This window comes from Cetorhinus maximus, chromosome 16 (assembly GCF_964194155.1).
Source record: "Cetorhinus maximus chromosome 16, sCetMax3.hap1.1, whole genome shotgun sequence".
Taxonomy (NCBI): Eukaryota; Metazoa; Chordata; class Chondrichthyes; order Lamniformes; family Cetorhinidae; genus Cetorhinus; species Cetorhinus maximus.
This window is the reverse complement of record NC_135894.1, coordinates 91,279,103-91,303,047: the sequence shown is the minus strand read 5'-3', so window position 1 is coordinate 91,303,047 and position 23,945 is coordinate 91,279,103. Positions and strand designations below refer to the sequence as shown.

At 48.9% G+C, this 23,945-nt stretch overlaps 1 long non-coding RNA gene across 1 annotated transcript in view; it reads right to left on the bottom strand.

Moving 5' to 3' along the window:
* LOC144691998 (uncharacterized) overlaps positions 1-23,945 on the bottom strand; it is a 52,436-nt gene that overhangs the window by 26,528 nt on the left and 1,963 nt on the right. Inside the window, exon 2 of the long non-coding RNA XR_013579250.1 lies at positions 21,049-21,154. This is a non-coding gene — a long non-coding RNA (uncharacterized LOC144691998). The remainder of the gene's footprint in view (positions 1-21,048; positions 21,155-23,945) is intronic.

The window sequence follows — 23,945 nt, the reverse complement described above, 5'->3', positions numbered from 1 at the left end:
TACCTAGCACAAAGGAAGATGGTTGTGGTTGTTGGAGGTCAGTCATCTCAGCTCCAGGACATCACTGCAGGAGTTCCTCAGGGTAGTGTCCTCAGCCCAACCATCTTCAACTGCTTCATTAATGACCTTCCTTCCATCATAAGGTCAGAAGTGGGGATGTTCACTGATGATTGCACAATGTTCAGCACCATTCACAACTCTTCAGATTCTGAAGCAGTCCATGTCCAAATGCAGCAAGACCTGGACCATATCCAGGCTTGGGCTGACAGGTGGCAAGTAACATTCGCATGGCACCAGCACTAAATCCCCTACTATCAACATCCTGGGGGTTACCATTGACCAGAAACTGAGCTGGACTAGACATATAAATACTGTGGCTATAAGAGCAGGTCAGAGGCTAGGAATCCTGCAGCGAGTAACTCACCTCCTGGCTCCCCAAAGCCTGTCCACCATCTACAAGGCACAAGACAGGAATGTGATGGAATACTCCCCACTTGCCTGGATGAGTGCAGCTCCAACAACACTCAAGAAGCTCAACACCATCCAGGACAAAGCAGCCTGCCTTGATTGGCACCACATCCACAAACATTCACACCCTCCACCATCGACACACAGTGGCAGCGGTGTGTACCATCTACAAGATGCACTGCAGCAACTCACCAAGCCTCCCTGGGCAGCACCTTCCAAATGCACAACCACTACCATCTAAAAGGACAAAGGCAGCAGACACATGGGAACACCACCACATGGAAGTTCCCCTCCAAGCCACTCACCATCCTGACTTGGGAATATATTGGCGTTCCTTCACTGTCGCTGGGTCAAAACCCTGGAACTCCCTTCCTAACAGCACTGTGGGTGTACCTACACCACATGGACTGCCCACCACCTTCTGAAGGGCAATAAATTTTGGCCTAGCTAGCGACGCCCACATCCCATGAATGAATAATTTTAGAAAATGATTCGACCCTGTGAACCCTGAAACCCTCATTCATGCCTTATTACCCCCAGCCCTGACTATTCCAATGCCCTCCTGCCTGCCCTCCCACATTCTAATCTCCATTAGCTTGAGGTCATCCAAAACTCTGCTGTCCATGTCCTAACCTGAAGCAAAATACAACTCACCCACCACCCCTGTGCTCACTGACCTACGTTAGCTCCCAGTGAAGTAACGTCTTGATTTCAAAACTCTCACTTTCTGTTTCCTCACCCCTCCATGGCCTCTCCTTCCCTATTTTTGTAACCTCCTCCAGCCCCTGGGGTGCTCTAGTTCCAGCCGCGTGAGCATCCTAGCTTGATCCCGGCCTCTCCACCGTCGGTGGCCCTGCCTTCAGTTCCCTCAGCTCCAAGCTCTGGAATTCCCTCCCTACGCCTCTCCGCCTCCCCACCTGGCTCTCCTCCCTTGAAGGCGCACCCCTTCCATGGGAGGTGATAAATAAAACTCACACAAGGTTGCATTTTATGGGTGCAATGGGGAAGTTCCAGGCACCTGCTGCCATTAACTCTCCGAGCGTGGGTTGAGTGTCAGTAAAACACACCCGCCCGTGCGAAGTGTCAGGACACGGGGCTCGATTTTGGCTCAGCAGCTAATGGGGTAATCGGTCGGCCGCCGGTTCCCTCAGCTCCAAAGCACCATTCAGCCCACCCGCCCTTGCCATTTTGTGACCATTTAACATTGGCTGGTAAGGGGCAGGCCCACCTTCTGTGCTGCAAAATCCTACAGGTTCAGTCATGCCCCTGACAGGTTTGTTATTAATAATCCCGATTTTAGTCCTATAGTAATTAAATCAAATCCCTGTCCCACTCGGGGGGGGACCATCGTTTTCGTTTTTCACTTTCGATGAAAATTCTCTTCACCGAAACCAGGGGGCAGAGTTTTACACCCCGTGGGCAGGCGTGTGCCCGACCTGATCGGGCGTAACATAGTGCGCGATGATGTCGGGCGAGAACCCTGACCTCATCGCGCGCTCGCGAGATATTCCGCTTGGCGGCCGAGCGCAGGTGACAGAGCCGCGCCCGCCATTAATTGACAGGCCACTTAAGGCCATGAACAGTCCAATTGAACACGATTTTTCGTTGCCTGTGTGATTTTGCGCTCGTCACACGGGCAGGCGGCCGACACGCTAAAATACCTCATCCAAGAGCGGGATAGAAAGGGTCAGCAGCATTGCCAGTGTGAGTGGTGAGGAATTTGGTAGGTAGTTCGCTGCTGGTGACTTGTTGGTACTTGGCAGCTCCACCTCTGTTTGGGACTACATTGTTAGCATTTCCAGGCTGCATTTTAGGACTTACTGGCACCTACAAGGGCCCTGGAGGATTCAAGCCATGTGGATGGTATCAGACAGCCTTCCCTTACCCCGGTAATGGGGTCTGGGGTCTCCGCTGGAGGCACCTCCTCTGAGGAGGAAGAGAGGGGCAGGAGGGAGAGGGGGCCAGGTGTCCTAATGCAGCTTCCAGGGGAGGGTCCTGTGGGAGGCCAGGCGCAGGCACAAGGGGCGCAGATCCAGCAGGAAGTCCAAGGCGGAAGGGGCCGCAGAAGATGCCTCTATCCTGCTGCCAGGGTTCACAGGCAGCGAAGCAGCTACCTCAATGTGTCTGAGGTGCGGTGCCGAAGGAGGCTCCGTCTCTCCAGGGAGACAGTCAACTATATCTGTCAGATGATAGGCCCTGAGATCAGCTCCGACTGTGTGGGTGCACACCCCATGTCAGTGGCTCAGAAGGTCACAGTGACCCTCAAATTCTATGCCTCTGGCTCTTTCCAGGGCTCAGTGAGGGATCTGTGTGGAGTCTCCCAATCAGCTGTCCACAGTTGCACCAAGCTGGTGACAGAAGCTCTGTTCAGGTGGGTACTGACCTTTATTCTTTACCGTACGGACCAGGCCAGCCAGGCTGAGTGAGCCAGGGGCTTTGCAGCCATTGCTGGCTTCCCCCGTGTCCAGGGTGCTATAGACTGTACACATGTGGCCATCAAGGTGCCAGCAGGTGAACCCGGTGCCTTTGTCAACAGGAAGGGCTTCCACTCCATGAACGTGCAGATAGTGTGTGATCACAGGATGCAGATTCTACAAGTCTGTGCAAGGTACCCAGGCAGCTCCCATGATGCTTACATCCTCAGACACTCCCAGGTACCGGGGCTCTTCAGTACTCCAGCCTGACTGGATGGATGGCTGCTGGGTGACAAGGGGTATGTATTGAAGAGATGGCTCATGAAGCCTCTCCACCACCCAAGAACAGAGGCCCAACAGCATTATAATATATAAGTAATGGCTCCACAGAGTGGTGGTACAGAGGACCATAGGTTTTCTCAAGATGTGCTTCCGATGCCTGGACCGTTCAGGGGGAGCACTCCAATACCCCCCAGAGTGGGTGTCACTGATAGTGGCTGCATGCTGCACTCTCCACAACCTGGCACTGGCAAGGGGGGCACCCACTGGAGGAAGAGGATCTTGACACATCTGCGCAGGCCACAGAGGATGGGTTCAGTGGTGAATTAGAAGAGGAGCACGGTGAGGAGAATGCTGAGGGCTCTCTCACTGAGAAAGCAGCTAGGGCTCACCCCCTTAGCCAGCTCGGGCATCATTGACACTTGGCACTCAGACTCTGACACTCCTGAGCTCCACAGAGGGGTGGCCACACCTTAACACTCCTGCACACTGACCCATGCCAATGTGGCACTCACCCTCCCTGAGTGTAGCAGGTGGTTAAACTGCTTATGGCACTGCACCCAGATGCGCTGCACCATGTCACGGCTGCTCACCAGTGCAGCCACCTCCTCCCATGCCCTCTTGGTGAGGTGCGGTGGTCTCCTCCCATCTCTGGGGACACGGGGGTGTTCCTCCTGGCAGCCACCTCCTCCAGGGGGACCGTGAGGCACAGATCGGAAAAGCTGGTGGGGGGGTTTGATTGCCCACCCGACCTGCCCTCCCCTCTGCCGTGTCCAGCCACACTCGACTCCACTGGGAACGCTGAACAGCCATCCTCTGTGACAGCCATCCAAGGGCTGCCTGGGCCACTTTAAACCAGTCACCGGGTCCCCATTGAACCCGGTGGCGGACAGGCCCCCGCCCCCGCTCAGCCCTTCCCAGCCAATGCGGTGCCGCGTTTCACGCTGGGCAGGCAGCGGCCCGTTTCCAGTCAGTCCCAGGTCCGCCCGCCACCCGCGCCCGACAACCTCAAAATCCTGCCCCAGGGTGAAGCCTGTTCGCAGCAATATTTTACATGTAGCACCTCTGCCACCTGGTGGCCTAATCCAATAACTACAAACCACAAATTAGCGTCAACCCTCTGACATTTTGTGAAAGTTAATGCTTTACTTTGTTAACACTGAATCAAAGCAGTTACACCCCGACAAAAGAGCATGATCGCCAAACAGTGTTTGAAGGCTTACTGTGTACTGCCTTTAACACAGTGTGAAGACCTTCCCCAGGGTACAGGGACAGTCCCTTGAAAGACAATTTGATTCTGGTGAGTAGCTAAGATTGCCAGAGGTAGACTTCATTTCCTCCCTCCTATGATGGACCTGTCCGGTTGGCTCTCAACACTGACCTCCTCTTCTTTAAGCCTTCCTTAAAACCCAGCTTTTTGACCCAGTTTTTGGTCATGTCAATATTCCTTTTTATTGGTTCAATGCCCATTTTTGTCTAAATTTGCCTCCTTGAAGTGGCTTTGGGAGATTTTCTCCATTAATGGTGTTTCATGTTGGTCAATATTTGGAAGAGGTCTCTGGGCGTGTATCATTCTTGTAGGAAGCACTCGGGAGTGTGTTAATGTCTGTAGGATGTCAATGTGACATCTCTGGATAGACATCCCTACATAGAAAAGTTTGGAAGGCACTATCCTATAATAATGTCAGACATGGAACCACATTATAACGCTCCAGGGATTATTCAGTTGAATCAATGATGATTTTCCCACACATTTGGCCCATTTAATTGAGAACCGATGACAGAATTAATCAAGGTAATGCCTGACCTTCATTGTTAACCATTTAAGATCCCTGAGCCTACTGTTAAATCTTATGGTAAATATGCACATATGAGTTTAATCCAATCTCAGGAAAAGTAGACTCCATACATAAGGAAAGATATACTTGCCATAGAGGGAGTGCAACAAAGGTTCACCAAATTAATTCCTGTTATGGAGGGATTATCCTATGGGAAAAGATTAGATAGACTGGGTCTTTATTCTCTGGAGTTCAGAGGAATGAGAGGTGGTCTCATTCAAACATACAAAACTCTTACAGAGCTCAACAGGGGAGATGTAGGAAGGATGTTTACTCCCCCTCCTCCCCCCCACCCCGGGCTGGGGGTCTAGAACCAGGGGACACATTCTCAGAATAAGAGGTAGGCCTGAGGAGCCTTGAGAAGAGGAGGAACCTCTTCACTCAGAGAGCGGTGAATCTTTGGAATTCTCTCCCCCAGAGGACAATGGAGGCTCAGTCATTGACAGTGTTCAAGACAGAGATTGATAAGGTTTCCTGATTCATTCATGGGATGTTGGGCCAAGGGAGTGATGTTGAGGGTAGAAGATCAGCTATGACCCCCTTGGCCAGAATGTTACATCATGCGGGCGGGCGTGCGCCCAGTCCGAAAGGGCGTAAAACTGCGCGAGGTGAGGTCAGGTGAGCATCCCGGCGTTATCGGGCACTCGCGCAATATTTCCCTTGGGCGGCACATGCAAAAGTCGGAAGAGCAGCTGCCAACAAGTAAGCGGGTAATTAAGATCATTAACGGCCCGATTGGGAGCAAGTTTCCATGGCCCGCCCAACCTTACGGCTGGAGGACGGGCCAATCGGCCAGGCGGGATGGAATCTCCGTCAGGAGATAAAATAAAAAGAAATACCCGGGGGCAGCGTTTTTATGAGGCCTGCTTTCAGGTGCTCGATTGTCCTGCATGGACATTTTTCGCAGCAATTTTGGGCTTTCTTTTATTATTGGGAGGCCTGCAGCTCCCTGGGGGCAGCTGTCTGCCCTTCAGCGAGCTCAGTGGAAGCGCTCACCAGCACCCGCGGTGACATCATCGCCCGTTCTCTTCCCACCCCACCCCCCCATCCCCCACCGGCGGTGCTGAGCCTTTCTTAGTGCACGTTTCACGCTGGTTGGTTGAACTCGCGGGCAGGGACCGATCGCAGTCGGGGGGAACTCCTGGGCCCACCAATCACAGCCAATGACGAGTACAAAATTCAGGCTCTTGAATGGCAGACAGAGCTTGAGGGGCTGAATGGCCTGCTTCTGCCCCTGTTTCTTACGTTCTTATGAAGTTTTATTGACAATCTTGACAATTTATACTGTTGAACTATTGAATTAAACAAAAGCATGGAGGACAATAGTTCCCTAGTGCATTCCCCACTTTGACCAATCAGAGTTGACTTGCCAGCCAATCTGCACCTTTTCTCATGCAGTATAAATTGTTGCTCCCTTTGAAATGTAGTATCCTTGCATCTATCCTGATAAGTGCAAGGTGAAAAGCTTAGACAGTATGTCTCTTTTTTCAGCAATACGCAAATTTCTCGAAGCTTTCCTCCCTTAGTGGATCGGGGCTTTACTTCTCACTTTTTTCCCCCTTCTCCTGGTCGCGAAGCAGATCCACAGAAAATACACCTTCAAGGTGACAGCCGTTGCTCAATGTTAATGCTCTCACCCCCTTAGCCAGAGTTAATGCTTCAAATTCCACTTCAGAGATTCGAACTCTAAGCTGACACTCCAGTGCAGTACTGAGGGGAGTGCTGCATTGTCAAAAGTGTTGTCTTCTGGGTGGGATGTTGAACCACAGCCTTTTCTGCCATCTCAGGCCATGTAAAGGAGCCCATGGCACTATCTTGAAGAAGAGTAGAGGGGTTATTGCTGGTGTCCTGGCCTATATATTTATCCCTCAACCAGGATTATTAAATTCAGTTATCTGGTGAGAGTTTGTTGGCAGGAATCCTCCCAAAGCCACAAAGGGGGGGATTGAAGGCAGGAAGAGGAGGAAAATTAGATACGAGGGAATTGGGTCAGTGGTTCGACATGTTCTCGCCTCTGGGCAAAGTTACTGCAACATCTTATTGGTCACCGCCACCAACCTGCTACCCACCCAGCGGTGGCAATTGGTGAAATTGAATAAGAAAGTTCCCGACTGTGGGCTGATTGGGGACACCGCTGGGGTCTTCCCAACAGTAGGTGGGTTCCGCACTGAAGCCAAAGCCCGGGAGGTGCCTGGAGGCTACTTGCCGGCGGATGGCCATCTCCACCGAAGCAGCTCGGATCGACAGGCCGTCCTGTGGAGGAGCTTCACCTTCACAGGGTGAGCCTGGCAGCTGTGGCCAGAGGTAAGCTTGAAAAAAAGGTCACAAACCCCTTCACTGGGCACCTCAAGATGGGTGCGCCCTCCCGGTGCCCTTCCTGCAGGGGCAACGCCCACCTCTGGCAGTGTGGCTGCCATCCTTCCAAGGCAACAGGGAAGGTCTCCCCGGGGGCTTCCCTGGCCAATATTATTCTCTCAACCAACGTCACTAAATTAAGATCGGTGGTGATGTTGTGTTATAGTTCACTCAGGGGAGTCTGAGTTGCTGCAGTAATGTGCATTTTTCCATGCACGTTGTAGCCTGGAGCTATGAATATCGACGGTAGAGGCTACAATGTCCTTTCACATAACCGACCAGGAATCTCTCCCGCTCTTACCACCTGCACTAACACCGTGGACATGTGTTGGAAAGACTTGCAGGTCGATGCTTAACTGGTCTGATTGCTTCGTGATGCCATCTTCCTCGGCCATCGAGTCCTCGGGAGGGACTTGAACCCAGAGCTTCGGGTTCAGAGACAGAGACGCTGGGCAGAATTGCCCCAGGTTTGCACAGCGTGCGGTAGCGGGCGGGAAAAAGGACATGTTCCCTGCCGGCCGCAATGGAGGGTTATCGTGCTGTGCCATCCCATTCCCAGAGCCTCATTAATAATGCAGGCACATGAAACACGCTGAATGGCTGGTGGGCCGGCTGCAATTCACCCACCCCCACCTCGACCTCGGCGCTTTCTTGCTCCGGGCGCCATGTTTAAAGCACCAGAGCGCGGCCTACTTCATGTCTTCAGACCAGGACTGCTCCAGGCGACAGACGGCCCTGAAAACAAAGAAGGTGGCAGCCCCCAAATTTAGTGATGTCTCCCTGGGGCACCTGCTGGACGCAGTGGAAAGTCGTCGGGATGTCCTCTACCCCCACCCTGGCTGCAGGAGATCCACCAGACTCACCAATCCAACCTGAGAGACACTGGCAGCTGCAGTCAGCACCACTGGAGCACTGGAGAGGTCAGCCATCCAGTGCACAGAGGGTGAATAGTCTCATCTGTTCCGCCAGGGTAAGTCAACCACCTCATCACTCTCAACTCGCACACTCACAAACCCATCGCACATCCACAGGGATCTCACAGCTCAAGGGACAACACCATTAACTCTCACACACACCCTCACATCTCCATCAGGCTCATATCCTCTCGAGCTCCTGTCCTCATCCCGTCCATGTCTCCGCTCACCACACAAACATTCCACACAGCGTCATGTGACCTGTTCACACTCTCTCCATCTGTCTTCAGGCTGGAGAAGCCGGCTCACATCAGCAGGGAGAGGTCCCAGACCAGGGGTGGAGTGACCCACATTAGACGCCTCACCCACGTTGAGGAGTGTGCCATCGTGCTGACTGGTGAGGACGTGGGCTGTGCCTGCGGTGACGGTGAGATCGGCGGTGAACACCCACATGAGGATCACATCACCCCTCTCTCAGCACAACTATCAATGCTCTCTTTCCTGCTTGTGACTCTGCCTCTGTGCACTGATTATCTCTGGTTCACAGGGAGCTCTGCTGAACGACCGACACCCTCAGGCAGCCAGTCCCTCAGCTCCACCCAAGTCATCGCCTCCAGCCAAGAGGACTCCTCCTCCATTGGACTCCTCCTCCATAAGCAGCCTGGAAGACTCAGCGCAGTGTGGGTGTTCACCCACGCCCTCCACCAGCGCAGAGACACACACCTCGGTGGGTCCTAGGTCTAGAGCTGGCTTGGGTTCACAATCTAGTGGTCACCGCAAGGACATTTGTCAGCAGCAGGAGGAGGTAGGTTTAGCCCAGCTCCCCGGAACTCGGAGGACTGCTGGGGAAGAGGCACCTGTGAGATCCCAGTCAGGTGATGAACCTCTGGATTCGGCCTTTGTTGTAGGATGGCCGAGTTGCTACTATTGCTGATAGAGTTGATCTGCAGACACCTCTTGAGTGGAAACATTAAGTTTATTTACAATATACACAGCAGCAACTACACATGTGCTTTCAACTCCAACTCTATTGCTACACCGATTGCTAAGGTAGCCTGCGGTACTCTCCTTTTGGTTACTACAGATCATGTGATCTTCCCTAACAAGTATTATTCTTAAAGGTACATTACAAACTAAATAAAACCATAATTACTACATTCCTCCCCATTTAACTCAGCCATACATATTACATCTACAAGTACATATTTTTCAAGACAGCATAATATTTACACTGGGTAAGGAATGTACAAGTTCAGTCTTTCAGGTGGTTTCCTGGTACATGTGGAACGTCGCAGCTCCACAAATTCAGATTCTTTGTCAGGAGCCTCCTTTTCCGGAGTTGTCTGAACATCAGGTGCTTCGGTGGGCACTTGCAATCCTGTATCCTCAACTCTTACAGGAACATCATTCGTGTCTGTCCTGGGTTGAGCATCTACAACAGGAAACACAGACCCGGTCATGATCACTGGTGGAACAATATCTTGGTGATTTGTCTCTCTCTTCCTTAAATGGTCCACATGTTTATGGATGATCTGGCCTTCCATCTCCACGTGGTAAGATAGGGGTCCAGTCACTGCACTTATTTCACCCGGTAACCACTTTGGTCCTTCCCCAAATTTTTTCACATATACCGTCTCTCCCACGGTAAATTTCCTCTCGCGACTATGTCAGTCATGACTAGTTTTCTGGCTTCCCTGACTCCTTTCCACCTTCCCCTCTAAACTAAGCTCAGTCTCATCCTGCGATGGAGTTTCAACAATAACTCCACAGGTGTGGCACCTGTTGTTGTGAGGGGTAGTCCTGTAATGAAAAAGAAAGCGTGTTAGCTTGGTTGCCAAGGAATCACCAGTTAGCTTTCTCATGCCTGCCTTGAACATTTGAACCGCCCTTTCGGCCAGTCCATTTGAGGAAGGCTGGTACGGTGCAGTTTTCGCATGTGTGATGCCGTTGAGGCTGATAAACTGTTGAAACTCAGCACTTGTAAACACCGTGCCGTTATCAGAAACGATTACTTCTGGCAGTCTGTGAATGGCAAAACTCTGACGTAGTTTCTCAATTGTAACGCCCAACGCTGGTGACTTCACCTCATATACGTCCAACCATTTTGAATGGGCATTGACAATGAGCAGAGACATTATTCCCAGGAAAGGCCCAATGTAGTCGATGTGTAACCGCACCCAGGGTCTACCGAGCCACTCCCATGGATGTAATGAAGCTGTCACTAGCAACTTATGCAGTGGCTGACATTGCCTACAATGCTTTACCATACTCTGTTTCACCATCAATCCCAGGACACCATGGCCAAAATTTTCCATTTAGCGGGCGGGCGGAGCAGGAGTGGACGCAGGCGGGCACGGACCCAATCAGCACCCGCAATCGGGGCCGCGCCGCCATTTTGCACGGGCGGGCCATTTCCGACTCCCGTGAATAGCGGGAGTGTGTGGGCTGCGGCGGGCGTGTACAGACCACCGGGTCCAATGGCGACCTGGCCATCTGTTTAAAAGAGGGCCTGGCAGCCTCCTGTAGGATGCTCGCGATGGCCACCTGGAGATCCAAGCACGTCACTGACCACTGTCCTTGTTATTTTCAGCATCATCAGAGCCTATCCACCAGGAGCAATTGCAGATGCCCCCTCTCACACCTGAGGGCCCTCAACTGTCACCTGAGTCGCACCATTTCTGCGAGGCAGGCACCAGCGCAGGTACTAGCACATCGGTGGGAATTGCAACACCGGCTAGTGTCCCGGGGCACAGTGGAGAGGGCACTTCACAATCGCTGGAGGAGATGGCGGAGACAGGGAGTGCCGATGGGGCCAGCAGTTGGAGGACTGCAGGGGACCAGGCACATGCTGAGTCGGTGCCTGATGATGTGCCTCTGGAGTCGTCCGCGATGCAGCAGCTGCAGGAAATGCGGCCGGGTGTGCGGGAACATCTGGGAGTGATACATGAGGCTATGCTTCGCTTGGTGTCCATGGTGGAGGAGTCCACGTGGAGAATCAGTGATGGAAGAGCCTCATGGCAGAGCATCATATTTCCTCCATGGAGAGAGTGGCGACCCTCGTGGAGAGGGGCTTCCAGGAGATCAAGCAGCTTCTCCGGGGGTTACGCTCCAGATGAGGGCAACAGCTCCTCCGTCCCTCTCCCAGTGACCGTTGCATCTGGTGAGCGTGCGATGATTGGGGTGATGCCAGCTGTGGAACTGGCAGCTCCCTCCCAGGCGGGGCCAGCACAGGCTCCACAGGCCAGAGGACGCCCGCCAAGGTCATCGAGGCCAACAGGACAGCAGAGTCAGCAGGCTGGCTCAGGTACCACTCCCAGCGAGGGGGCAGCACCAAGGCATAGCACCCGTAAGCAAAAGCATTAGGCACCTTAGGCACACCACGGGTTTCTCACTGGTGCTTTTGTGTTGGCCCGAGATTAGGGAATTATTATTTGTTTGGTTGAAAAACGTTTTGGTTTGATTTTGTGTGACCTTATGATGGAGAAACTTAAAACCAGATGTGTGACCATGGCTGAGGGTAGCTCCTTTGTTCTGCATTTGTATGTTTTACATACTTGTCATGAGTGTTTGAGTGGACATTGAGGTTTATGTCCACAGCCCTTAGTTGCAGCTGATGAAGTGGTAGATGTAGGACTTAAGTGCCGACTATGGAAGTGCCAGGCAAGGCTGGTCCTGCTGATCCATGTGTGTGGAGCTAGCTGAAGATTCATTGGATTAAAGTGTCCCGGGCGTCCCTGCCTCCTTGGTGTAGCCCCGGGTCAGCGTTTGGCCCCTCATCATTCCCCTGTGCCTCATCATCCTCAGAATCAGTGCTGGACTCATCCACTGCGTCAACACCTTCATCATCCACTGTGTCCCCCCTTTCCAGCGCAAGATTGTGGAGAGTGCAGCATGCAACCACTGTCACCGACGCACAATCTGGGGGGTACTGCAGTGTGCCCCCTGAGCAGTGCAGGCATTGGAAGTGCATCTTGAGAAGACCAATGGCTCCCTCCACCACAGCCCTTGTGGAGGATAGCTCCTATTGTACCGCTGCTCAGCTTCTGTTCTTGGATGGCGGAGAGGCGTCATGAGCCACCTTCTGAGGGGATAGCCCTTGTCACCCAGCAGCCATCCATCCACCTTTGTACCTTGGACTACCTCTTGGCCCTGCGCCCCTTGTGCCTGCGTCTGTACTCCCAAAGGTGACTCCCCTGGAGGTTGATTGTGCACTCCTGCCCTCCTCCCTATTCTAGCCCTCCCTTCCTCCTCAGAGGAGCTGCCTCCAGTGGACACGTCAGAACCCTTACCCAGGCTAAGGGGTGGCCTCCAGAAAGCTGCAGGTCCGATAAAGACTACTGACTGCAGAGTGCTGACCTCAAGGTTAAACGTACACAGAAAGCTGCTAGAATTCGTTCTGAACTGCTACAGATCACACAGGCAAGTTTAAAAAACTTTCTGCAATAAATACTCGCAGACCAGATTGACGACCCCACTGAGCCCTCTTATCCCGCCCGTAGATGAGTTTTATTAAAAAGTCTCTTACCCGCCTGCCCGTTGCACCCGGGCGCTGAGCCAAAGATCGCACAGGCGCCTGTAAATCGGCGTTGATTGCCAATTTAAGGGCCTTAACTAGCTCTTTAATTAATGGCACGCGTGCATCGAACTTCATCGCGCACCCACCCAGCAAAATATCGCGATGGCGTGCAGTGATGTCGGGACGCTCGTCTGACGTCACCGCGCATCATTTTACCCGCGGACGTGCGGGGCCCACCGCCCACACGTCAAGCACAAAATTCTGCCCCATGAATAGCTGTGTGCTATGGTCTTCACTGGGGAAATTCCTGGATGGGCACTTGTTTAGTTCAACTAAAAACGCTCCTTGCCCTTTGGAGGAACCATCACTTGTGCTCCCCGCAATAAGATGCCATCCTGACTGGTTATTTCATGTCTTCTGTTGAAGTACGGTTTCATTTCGTCAGATACGGGCTCCTGTGACCAACCATGAAGCACTTCTCGTACTTGAGATAGGACTGGGTCCCGACTTGTCCAGTCTCTGATCTTTCGAGCAAATACTGGCAAGGAATCTAAGAAATTTCACAATAAAACAAACTCCTACGGAACTGGGACATGCTCATCATTTTCTTGTAAAGGCAATTGACTAAGGGCGTTGGCGTTTGTGATTTGATTGTCTGGCCCATGTATGAAAGTATGAATTAAAGCCCTATTAGTATTCCGATATCTTCTTTCTACATGCCTTCTCCTTTCTAGCGCAGACTTTAATCTCGACCTTCTGTTTGACTTCACTAGTGGCCAGGCTTCTCTCAGATGCCAGCTCAACTTGTCTGAGCTCACTGGCTGAGTCTCCCAAAATTTCATTATCTCTCTGCTTCTTGGAAAATTGTGTGACTTTTGCTTCCAAAGCCTCTTTGGTTTTATTTAGCTAATTCTTCAGCTCTTCCGTCTCTTTTTTGTATTTGTTTGCTGCCTCCTGGAAAATTGAGCATTGTTGTGTCTTCTCTGCCAACTCATCCTCCAGTTTGTTCAGAGAAGTGCTGAATTCTTCCTGTTTCTCTTCATACTTTTTCAGAGGTACAACCTTTGACCTGAGGGAATCTTGTAGTGTGTGAAGGTCTTTCAACAGGTTTTCTTTTTCCCTGCAATGGTCACTCACCTCGCCTCGAACTCTGTCATCAAGCAGGGTCTCTCTGCGTTCCTTCTGCTGTTCTTCCAGGTTTTGGCTTAAGACAGCCTGCATTTCTTCAGGTTGTTGAGTCCTTACACACTCCCTTTTCAAAACAGGAACACTTCCAGCTTTCTTTTGGAATCTCAGTGGCCAATTAAGGTCGATTTCCCTTAGCCAATTTCACCCTAGAAGGCTTGGTCCTCTGCCTCTTAATATCAGCACTGGTAGCTTTGCCAATTGGCTTCCATAATGGACAGTTACTCTGCTTACGCCTTTTACTTGAATGTCTTCATCTGTATACGTCTTTAGCTTGCCAGCTGTTCATTCCAAGCTTAATTGATGTTCACCATAATTCAAATATCTGTAAGTATGTTCCCCAGTTACAGTAATGGGAGCTCTCGTGTCTACTTCCATTTCAACAGGTTTGCCATTTACTTTCACTGTGACAAATACTGGTTCTGACTTTCCAACTTTCAAATTAACCAATGAGTAAATGTCTGAATCGGTTGTTTGAGGCTCTTCTACATTGTATATTTGCTTGGGCTTCTTCTTTGGTTCACAAACCTGCTTGAATCTTCCCTTCCACTGCCTCATCATATGTCCATTTCTGTGGCAATAGTAGCGTTCATTCTTTTTTTAAACTGCCAACCGCTAAAAGACTGATTGTTTCCACTTCTATTAAAATTATTCTTCTGCTCCTCGAATGTCCGCGTTCGGAGTAAGGCCCTAAAGGTAAGTCCCAACGTCTGCACGTCTCGCTTGTCCAGACGTGTTCTGAGCCAACGTGTTTTCCTGCCAGCGTAACAGTAAATCTGAGAATTCCGGTCGGGCCTTACATTGCATCCCATTCGCGGGATACAAAGCTGGCTCATGCCGACCTCCAGCGGGATTGGTGTCCCGCCACGGTGGACACCATCGGATGATGCCGCTATGCTTTCACGTGGGCGCAAAACCGATTTTAAGCCTCCTCCCCTGCCCCCTCTCCCCACCCCACCCCCCGTACCCCACCACCCACCTCCTAAAACAAGTTTACCTGGTCAATATCACATTGCTCTCGTGAAAACCGGCAGCTGCATTCCTACATTGTGACAGCAACTACACTGCAAAAGTACTTGGTTGGCTGTAAAGCATATGGCAGGGATATCCTGCATAAATGCCATGTTCTTTCTTTGGAGTAGAACGGAGAAAAGAAGAAAGGAGATGAACGTGTATTTCCATAGAACCCTGCTATGTCTCAGAAATTTCCTATAGAAATTATTTTTCTAGTATAGTTACTGGTGCTCTATGGATAAGTGCAAGAGGCCTTTAATTCATGACAAGGCCTCACAGAGACCAGCGAAACGAAAGATCGGTGCATCTGCTTTTCCTCAATGATATGTTGAAGAAAGGAGTATTCGCAGAGGCCGCTGAGAAAGAGAGAGAGAGAGAGCGAGTGAAGAATGATAAACAACAATAGAAATGAAGGAAGGACAAAAAAAAGGGTAGAAAAAGAGTGGCAAGTGGAAAGAAAAAAGTCACCTGAAATTTCTGTGGAGGTTCCCTGAGAGGAGGTCTGAGAAGAGAAACAGGATAAGGGTGAGAATGACCGTTTACACCGTTTCTCCAGGGTTTACACTGACCTTGCAACAAAATGATGCCAAAAAATCACTAAGAACTCGACAGAAATTCAGCGGCCTGTGCCCACAGCTATGGATTAAAATGTTTCTGCCTGAGGAAATGTGGAGGGAAAGCTGAATCAAAATGACAGGAAAAACAGAGCGGAAGAGTCTCTGATCATCATGTGAGAGCTGCTAAGTGTCCTCCGGTGGACTTTTCACCCTCAGTCATAGGATGTCGGCCTGACTGAAACACGGCCTGATTATCTTATCATCTGTGGTAAGTACACTGCTGGCTAAAAAAAAACAACCCACTGACATCTCATCTCGAATATCTCATCCAACACATCGAATATTGAGATAAATTTACAGAAGCATTTTATGCTGCATTTATATTGTGCTTTGTGTGTAAAAATGATGCTCTGAGCATTGTGCGAGAGGAAAAGGCAGTCAATTTAAGCGGGGGCGGTAATACAGAAAGCACAAGGAAAGTGTTTGATCGAAGATCTTTGAAGACACAGAGGATGATAAAAATGTAGAAGAACCAGAGGATCATTGCTCAGCATGTTTCATAATCAACCACTGAAATATTTTTAATATTTTCAACATGGCTGCTCCACTAGTGATCTTGTTGCCTAGGATACGTACTTCTAAACCTCTGCTTTCGAAGATATTGGGGGATTGTCCGTCATTGCCTTGTACACCAGGGGTCTGCCATCGAGTTGTTGATAAGGTGGCTTACCTATTACCTATTACCTAGGGACCTCAGTGTAGACAGACGTAGGTCATTGAAGATGGCAGTGCATGTTGAGAGACCAGTTAATAAAGCATATAGCATCTTAGGCTTTATTAATAGGGGCATTGAGTACAAGAGTAGGGAGGTCATGTTGAACTTGTATAAGACACTAGTTAGGCCTCATCTGGAGTACTGCGTCCCAGTTCTGGGCGCCATTCTTTAGGGAGGATGTGAAGGCATTGGAGAGAGCACAGAGGAGATTCATAAGAATGATTCCCGAGATGAAGAATTGTAGCCATAAGGATAGATTGGAGAGGTTGGGACTGTTTTCCTCGGAGAAAATAAGACTGAGAGGAGGCTTGATGGAGGTATTCAAGATCCTGAGAGGTATGGACAGGGTATATAGTGAGAAACTGTTCCCATTCAGGAGAACATCAAAACTAGAAAGCACATATTTAAAATAATTGGCAAAAGGAATAAAAGTGATATGAGGAAAAATTGTTTCACCCAGAGGGTGGTTGGAATCTGGAACAAACTTCCTGAAAGGTTGGTGGAGGCAGGTGCGATCAAGGTATTCAAAAGGGAATTGGATTACTATCTGAAAAGAGAGAATGTGCAATGTTATGGGAATAAGGTAGGGGAGTGAGACTAGGTGGAATGCTCTTTCAGAGAGCTAGTATAGACTCAATGGGCCAAATGGCCTCCTTCTGCACTGTAAAAATTCTGTGATACTGTGATACTGTGACCCATGGTCTTTGCTTGTTTCCTTTGTCCCTCTATCCCTCTCACTCACAAGAGTTGCCAACACTCCAGGATTAACCTGGCTTCCAATTCCCTAGGAATTGTAGAGTAGTTACAAGAATATTACTGCCAGGAGCCCAGGAGAGAGAAAAAAAGAAGGGTTTCTCTTCATTTTCTTTGAACATTTGCACTAATCACTATAAAAATATTGGAGATGGGGGGCAAAGGGCAGTTTGACCGAGAAGCAAAAATCACCTAACCCAGGAACAAAGTGTCTTTTCATTTCCCGATTGGTGTGAGAAGACAGGGTGCCATGGTAATGGATATGTCGGGTGACCAATGGTGGGAGCATGGGGGAGGGGTGGATGGAGCCAGGAGGCCATGTGATGAAACCTCCAGGAATACATCCAATCAGAACCGGGAACCCTATCACAAACACACAATTCCGAAAATCCACGCCCCTTCCAGTCCCATTGTAGCTCAGGCAGGCATGCAGTTTGTAATCTGCCATTTATCGCAATCCTTGGGCTGGGTTATACGCTCCCTCACCAGCATGTTTGAAGGCAGCGGAGGCTCATAAAATACCATGCGTGGCTTCCCATCGTCTTCCCGCCCACCCCTGAACTGTCTGTCACTTTATGGGGGCAGCGGTGGAGAGATCGGGCAGCCCACCCACCCTGGGCCTTTTGAGGCCCTTACGTCACCGATTAAGTGCCTCATTAACGCCCCACTGCTATTTTACCCTTGGCAGGGAAATGTCAAGGTCAAGCGGGCAGCCCAACAGCTTTCACTTCCCGGGCAAGAAGTGGGGTGTTTGATGGACATGCTAGATCATGTATCTTATGAAGAGAGACTATAGCCTAACACAGGTAGTTACTTAATACTGGCTTATTTACATTATGTACAATATATAAAAGATGGGTAACTAAGTAGGCACATCTCCTCTGAGTGCTGCCTGTCTACAGAGTCTCTAGCACATCACTGCCGATGTCACAGATACATCATAGTCTATATCACTCAATAGCAGACCTATTCAATTAACCCATTACACTAGTCTCCGTAACATATACTATCTACTTTTTAATAACAGTGTTAACTGTATCCAAACTATTTATATCACATTTACTTTAAACTATTTACATTACATTGGCACTGCCAACTCCTCCCATCCCAGAGTCCCCCAGCTAGACGTTAAGTCTCTGTGGAGCCTCCACCATTCTTCCAGACTGTGTTGTTGTGGTAGTCCCACAAGGCTGGTGGTCTGGAAGTCAATACGAGGGTACATCAACATCTCTTAAGGCACTCGAAGTATTGTTAGGGCCTTCATCCCACATCGTGTGGTAACCAAAGACCAGTAGTCTGCTGGGTACCAGTGAAATGAGAGCTCTCCTGTTGTGTCGGTAAGTACCAGACGGTGCCTGGGCCAGGTATGATCGCGGGTGCTCTGTTCTGGTAAGGATGGCACCTTCTGCTTATGATCATAGATCCAAGCTCTCTGGCCTGGAGTAAAAGGTGATAACGTCTTGGCCCTATGTCTGGAATTACACCACTGTTGTTGTTTCTCACGGATACCCGTCTCCCTATTTCTCACCCTCTTGTGGTCAGCAGGGGTAACATTAGGTTGGAGGGTCCGAGGCAGTAGAGGAACATATGTCTTTAGACATTGGCCCATGAGCCATTCAGCCAGAGAGAATCCGTTAGTTAGAAGTGTGGCTCGATAATGCAACAGAACTGAATGTCAGTCAGGGTTCTTAGACATCAGGGTCTTCCTAGGCCTGACTGCTCAGTCAGCCTCCCCGTTAGCTTAAGGATGAAGAGGGGAGCTGGTGATATGGGTGAACCCATTGTCAGCAGTGAGTTTCCGAAAGTGGTCATTAGCAAATTGTGGACCATTATTCGAGATGATTTCCTTGGGGAAGCTATGGGTATGGAAAATAGCCTGCAACACCCTGATCACTGGCTATGCTGTGGTGGTGTGGAGTCTGACTACTTCCAGCCATCTAGTGTTGTAATCTGTGGCAACCAGGTATGTCTTGCCTTGATGGTCAAGGAGGTTGAGCCTCAATTCCTGCCAAGGTTAGTGTGGAAAATGGGATGGCACCAGATTTTCCATGGGTATCTTGAAGTGAATTACAACCTTAGCCCCATTTTGGGACTATTCCGGATCAGGCATAATCCTCGGATCATCATTCTCACTTAAGGTTGAGAAAGACACTTAAATGGGTCTGAAGAATTAACCTAACTCTCCCTGATGGGCATGAAGCACCAGAGAATAATACTGTGCTCCAGATAACCTTTTTAACAAGTTTTAGCCAGATCATAACATATTATAAGTGTCCAAGCATCTCACCTCAACAATGTACCACTCCACTGGAGAGTGTAAAGAGATAGGTTCTCAAGTTTGGATACAGAAGACTGTATGAGACAATATATTTTCTAAATTATATAAAAGTTTATTAAAGAACTGAACAAGCAATTCACTTTTGATGGTAATCGCAACATTGATGGTTCTAGGAAAAGGAAATATAATCTTTCTTCTAATAGAGAATTCAAGTTTTATTAATTTTACAGAGAGACACTCAAGATCAATATTTAAAGGAGCATTTACCTTAAATCCCCAAGTAGAAAGCTATTGGGTCCAATGAGATGCCTCCATTCTAATTATGGGAAAAACTACCATCGCTGCACTGTAGCATCTACCTTTACCTTGAGAGATGCTGGAGTGAATCAAAAGAATCTAAAAATCCTACTATGAGGTTGCAATATTTATACCACAAAAGAGCTGAAGCAGCAGGAAGTATGTTGAGCATACATGCTGGACAACATGCTTCCCTTTAGTAAACATCCCTCAAGCGAACAAGAAACTGAAATGTGCAGATGGTGGTTGCTACACTCAGTTTCCAGGATTCAGTTGACAAGTTATTTAGGGGCATCCTTAATTTTATCCATTGTTAGATTGTGGTATCTTACAATTTGTAAATGCCTTGCAGGGGTGACGTGGAGGCTAGTTCCTGTTTCTTCAGGAACTGTCTTGTGTTAGAGGATATGACACAGGATGTTAGTGTCCTTGAGCACATAATTATGCCCAGGCATGTTTATAAGCTTCTGAAGTTGGATAAGTACAGTGCCAAGGCCAGTGGGGGAAGCATCAGCAGCCATTACAGTGGGTAATGTTGGATTGTAGTGTGCCAGCACATCTGAAGAGACTAGCCTGCCTTTAATAGATTGAAAGTCATTGCGTTGTTCAATGCTCCAGAACTATGCTCCTGACCTTTCCATAGGAGATCGGATATAGGTGCTGTGATGCTGGCTAATCTGGGATAAACTTGCTCACCTGGTTTACAATCCCTAGGAACCTTTGGACATCTGTAATACAGGTCGGTTTGGGAAAGCCGGTTATGGCCTTTATTTTGTGAGAGTCCACCATGATACCCTGTCTTTGGATGGTGTGGCCTAAAAGTTTAATGTGAATCTTGCCAAATTCACACTTGTGATTCAGCATAAGACCTGCTTTCTGGAGGGCCTTAAGATCTTCTCAGACCCTGTGGTCATGCTCTTCTCTTGTGGAGCTGTGGATGAGGATGTCATCCATGTGGCAAGTGACTCCTTGTTTTCCTCCTAGGATCATGGACATAATGCATTGGAATGTCTCCAGGGCTGATGAGGTGCCGAAAGGCAGGCGATTAAAACAAAATCGGCCAAACGGCGTGACAAAGGTTGGATACCTAATCGAGAGGTATTTGTCAAAAGCCAGTACTGGCATCGAGCTTGGCAAGCTTCACCAGACTGTTGTCTACAGATGCCATTGGGTGGACTTCCCTCTGGGCTGCTTTGTTTAATTGCGTGAGGTCCACGCACAGCCTGAGCTGACTGTTCGGCCGCCGGGTTGATTATGTGACCGGTGAAATGACATCCCTGTGTGGCATGCGGCCAAGTTCCTCCTTGACCTTCAGTAGTAGAGGGTGTGGTGCCCCCCTGGAGGTGAGCAGGCAGAATCAGCATGGAGTCTGGGAGCAGCAAAATATATTCCTTTTTTAGCTTACCCAACATCTGGAAGAGTCATGGAAACTCCTGGCAGAATTCAGTCCTGTTCTCCAGTGAAAGGACCTTATCTACTTTCATAGGATGCCCAGTTGTATACACACATTCCTAAACAAAAACAGAATTACCTGGAAAAACTCAGCAGGTCTGGCAGCATCGGTGGAGAAGAAATCAGTTAATGTTTCGAGCCTTCACGGCCGAAGGGCCGTGAAGGCTCGAAACGTTAACTGATTTCTTCTCCACCGATGCTGCCAGACCTGCTGAGTTTTTCCAGGTAATTCTGTTTTTGTTTTGGATTTCCAGCATCCGCAGTAGCTTTTAGCTTTTTGTTTTTACACACATTCCTGTTGGGTAAAGAGATACTTTGATTACACAGAATATAGAGAGTCTCTGTGATCTGTTGCCCCTTGTGGCATAGAGTGGCTGTGATCTGACCCTTGATGTGCAGATTAGTTCCTTCCGGATCTTGGAGATTAATATTTGGCCTGGAAGTGTGTTGAGCCATGCCAAATAATCAGCTGATACCCCAGCTCCAGTATCGAGCTCAAAGCGGGTTGGAAACCCTTTGACTTTTAAAGGGACTGACCAGAATTCTTGGCAATGGTCTCAGCCAGGAGGTCTGAGATGGCATTTGTCTTTTTGTGGTCTATATTCTGGGAGAGCTGCAGTAACTCTGTTGTTTTCTCTGCTTATTAGAGATTTTAAATGAACGGAACCACTGGAAGTGTCCTGTCCCCCACATCAGAAGCATTCTGCACCTCCTGCTGGGCAGTCTTTCTGTCTATGTTGTCTCTTTATGCTGCCTTGTAAACACTTCAAGATGGCGGTGGTACAGGTTCCCATCTTTCTGGCCCGTTTGAAGGGCTTCAGCATGGACATGGCTACTGCGCTCGAGTCTAAAGAATGAGTGGACCTTGCTGACGGTGGGCGGTGTCGGTGGGTGATGGGCCAAATTCATATGCTTAGGCCAACCTGCTAAGTGCCATGAAATGGTCGAGTTAGGAACACACCTATCTGTCACGGCTCCGGTTCGTGAGGACTAGCGATGGTGTGTGAAATAGGAGGAAGCGATTCAACCAATTCCCTTGGTTCATGGGACCCGTGGTTGTAGCATTTTCGCCCAACAGCGGTATCCCAAGGTGAAGTAAAATGTGTCAAAGTCTACAGTGCGACCTCATCAGAGTGCTAGGAGTTTGGTGAGCTGAGGCAATCTTAAATCTCTTTCTAAAAATCTAATTTTGTTTCTATTTAACACAACATTTAACTGCCAAGTACTGTTTAATTCTAAATCACATCCAGGGGTCCAAGCAGGGAGATAGAAGTGATCCACTGAGGAGCAGCTGTAGATAGTTAATTAAGGAAACTAGCCTGAACTGTTTTTTGTACCTGGGCTCAGCTAGTGCCTTTAGTTTCAGACATTTCACTTAGCACTAGAATGGGACCTCAATGGAGTGCTGGGTGTCTTGTGTTGAGGGAGCTAACATGAGTTAATTCTAAATAAGTTAACACTGGGTGAAAGAATGGGTTGTGACTATTTCAGTGAATGGTCTCTTCATCAGCGGCTTCTCATCCGGAGGTCAGGTTGCAGTTTCCATAAGTGGGTCATACCTTTTATGATCTGAAAGCATCCCCCTTTACTCCATTGTGTTACCATTGCGTTACACCCGAATTGTTCATTGCCTGCAAAGATCTGAACATGGCTGGCCCAGATCCAACTGGAAGTGGAGTAGGTAAACTCATCAAAGCTGTAAACCTCAGAGACCTGCAGGACCCAAAATCACCAACCATTGTGGTGCCAGCCTTCTGCTTGCTGTCCAGAAGCAATAGCCAGCCAATCTGCTGTCCCTCTGAAGTGAGTTGAGTGAGGTCAGTGAGGAGGAGAGGAAGGTGCTCCTTTTCTTTTTCTAACTTTTTTACGCTGTAGAAATTTGTTCTTGCTCTACTACAGGGGAAGAAGCCATCTGTTTGGTAAGTATCTGATAAGTATCTGGTGAGTGGTTAAGGTCTGTTCTTCATGCTTAATGTCAGGGACAGTATGTTAATAGCTAGCTTAGGACACGGGAGTTAAGGCACATCTGTAAATAAAAAGAACTAAGACTTTAAAATTAAAATAAAATAAAATGATTAAAACAAACACCTAAAACACATAAATGTGTAATTAAGAAATGTGTAACTTTTAGTTGTCAGTGGTACAAGCATTTAATAAGCATAGTAAATTGTAACATACATAAGAATTACTCTGTGTTAATTAAGAAAGTAATTAAATTAAATTAACTAAATAACATAAATAACAATTGCAGGACAGGTACCGTGTTACAGCTGTGAAATGTGGGATGTGGAAGCTTTTGGACAACAAGACGATCCAGGACAAACATGTCTGCAGAAAGTGTAAGCAGCTAGAGAAATTCCGGATCAGTGTTGTTGATCTGGAAGCTGAACTGCAGAGACTGTGCACCATACAGGAGGGGGACAAAGTGAAAGAACAAACTGACCTGGAGTTGCAGCGCTTTGGTAATGAGACCTGAGGCTTCTCGCTACTTCAAGAAGTTATCGCATCACGTCATCCAACAGCAGCCTCTGTGCGGACACTCAACACTTTCAAATAGGCTGGGTAGGGGCTGCCATCGCTACACTTTTTCAGTTAGCTTGTTGCTTAGGAGCACTTGTGGGATGTCAGTCTGACCAGGGATGATTGCTGTCGTGGGCTGTATATGTTCCTTCAATGGCACCATCTCTTGCTTAAATCAAGGAATTCAATAGGACATTAGATGATTACTTAAATAGAAACAATGCGCAGAGTTACGGGGAAAAGGCAGGAGGATGGCACTGAGCCATAATGCACATTCGGAGAGCCGGTGCAGACACAATGGGCCGAATGGCCTCTTTCTTCACCATAATC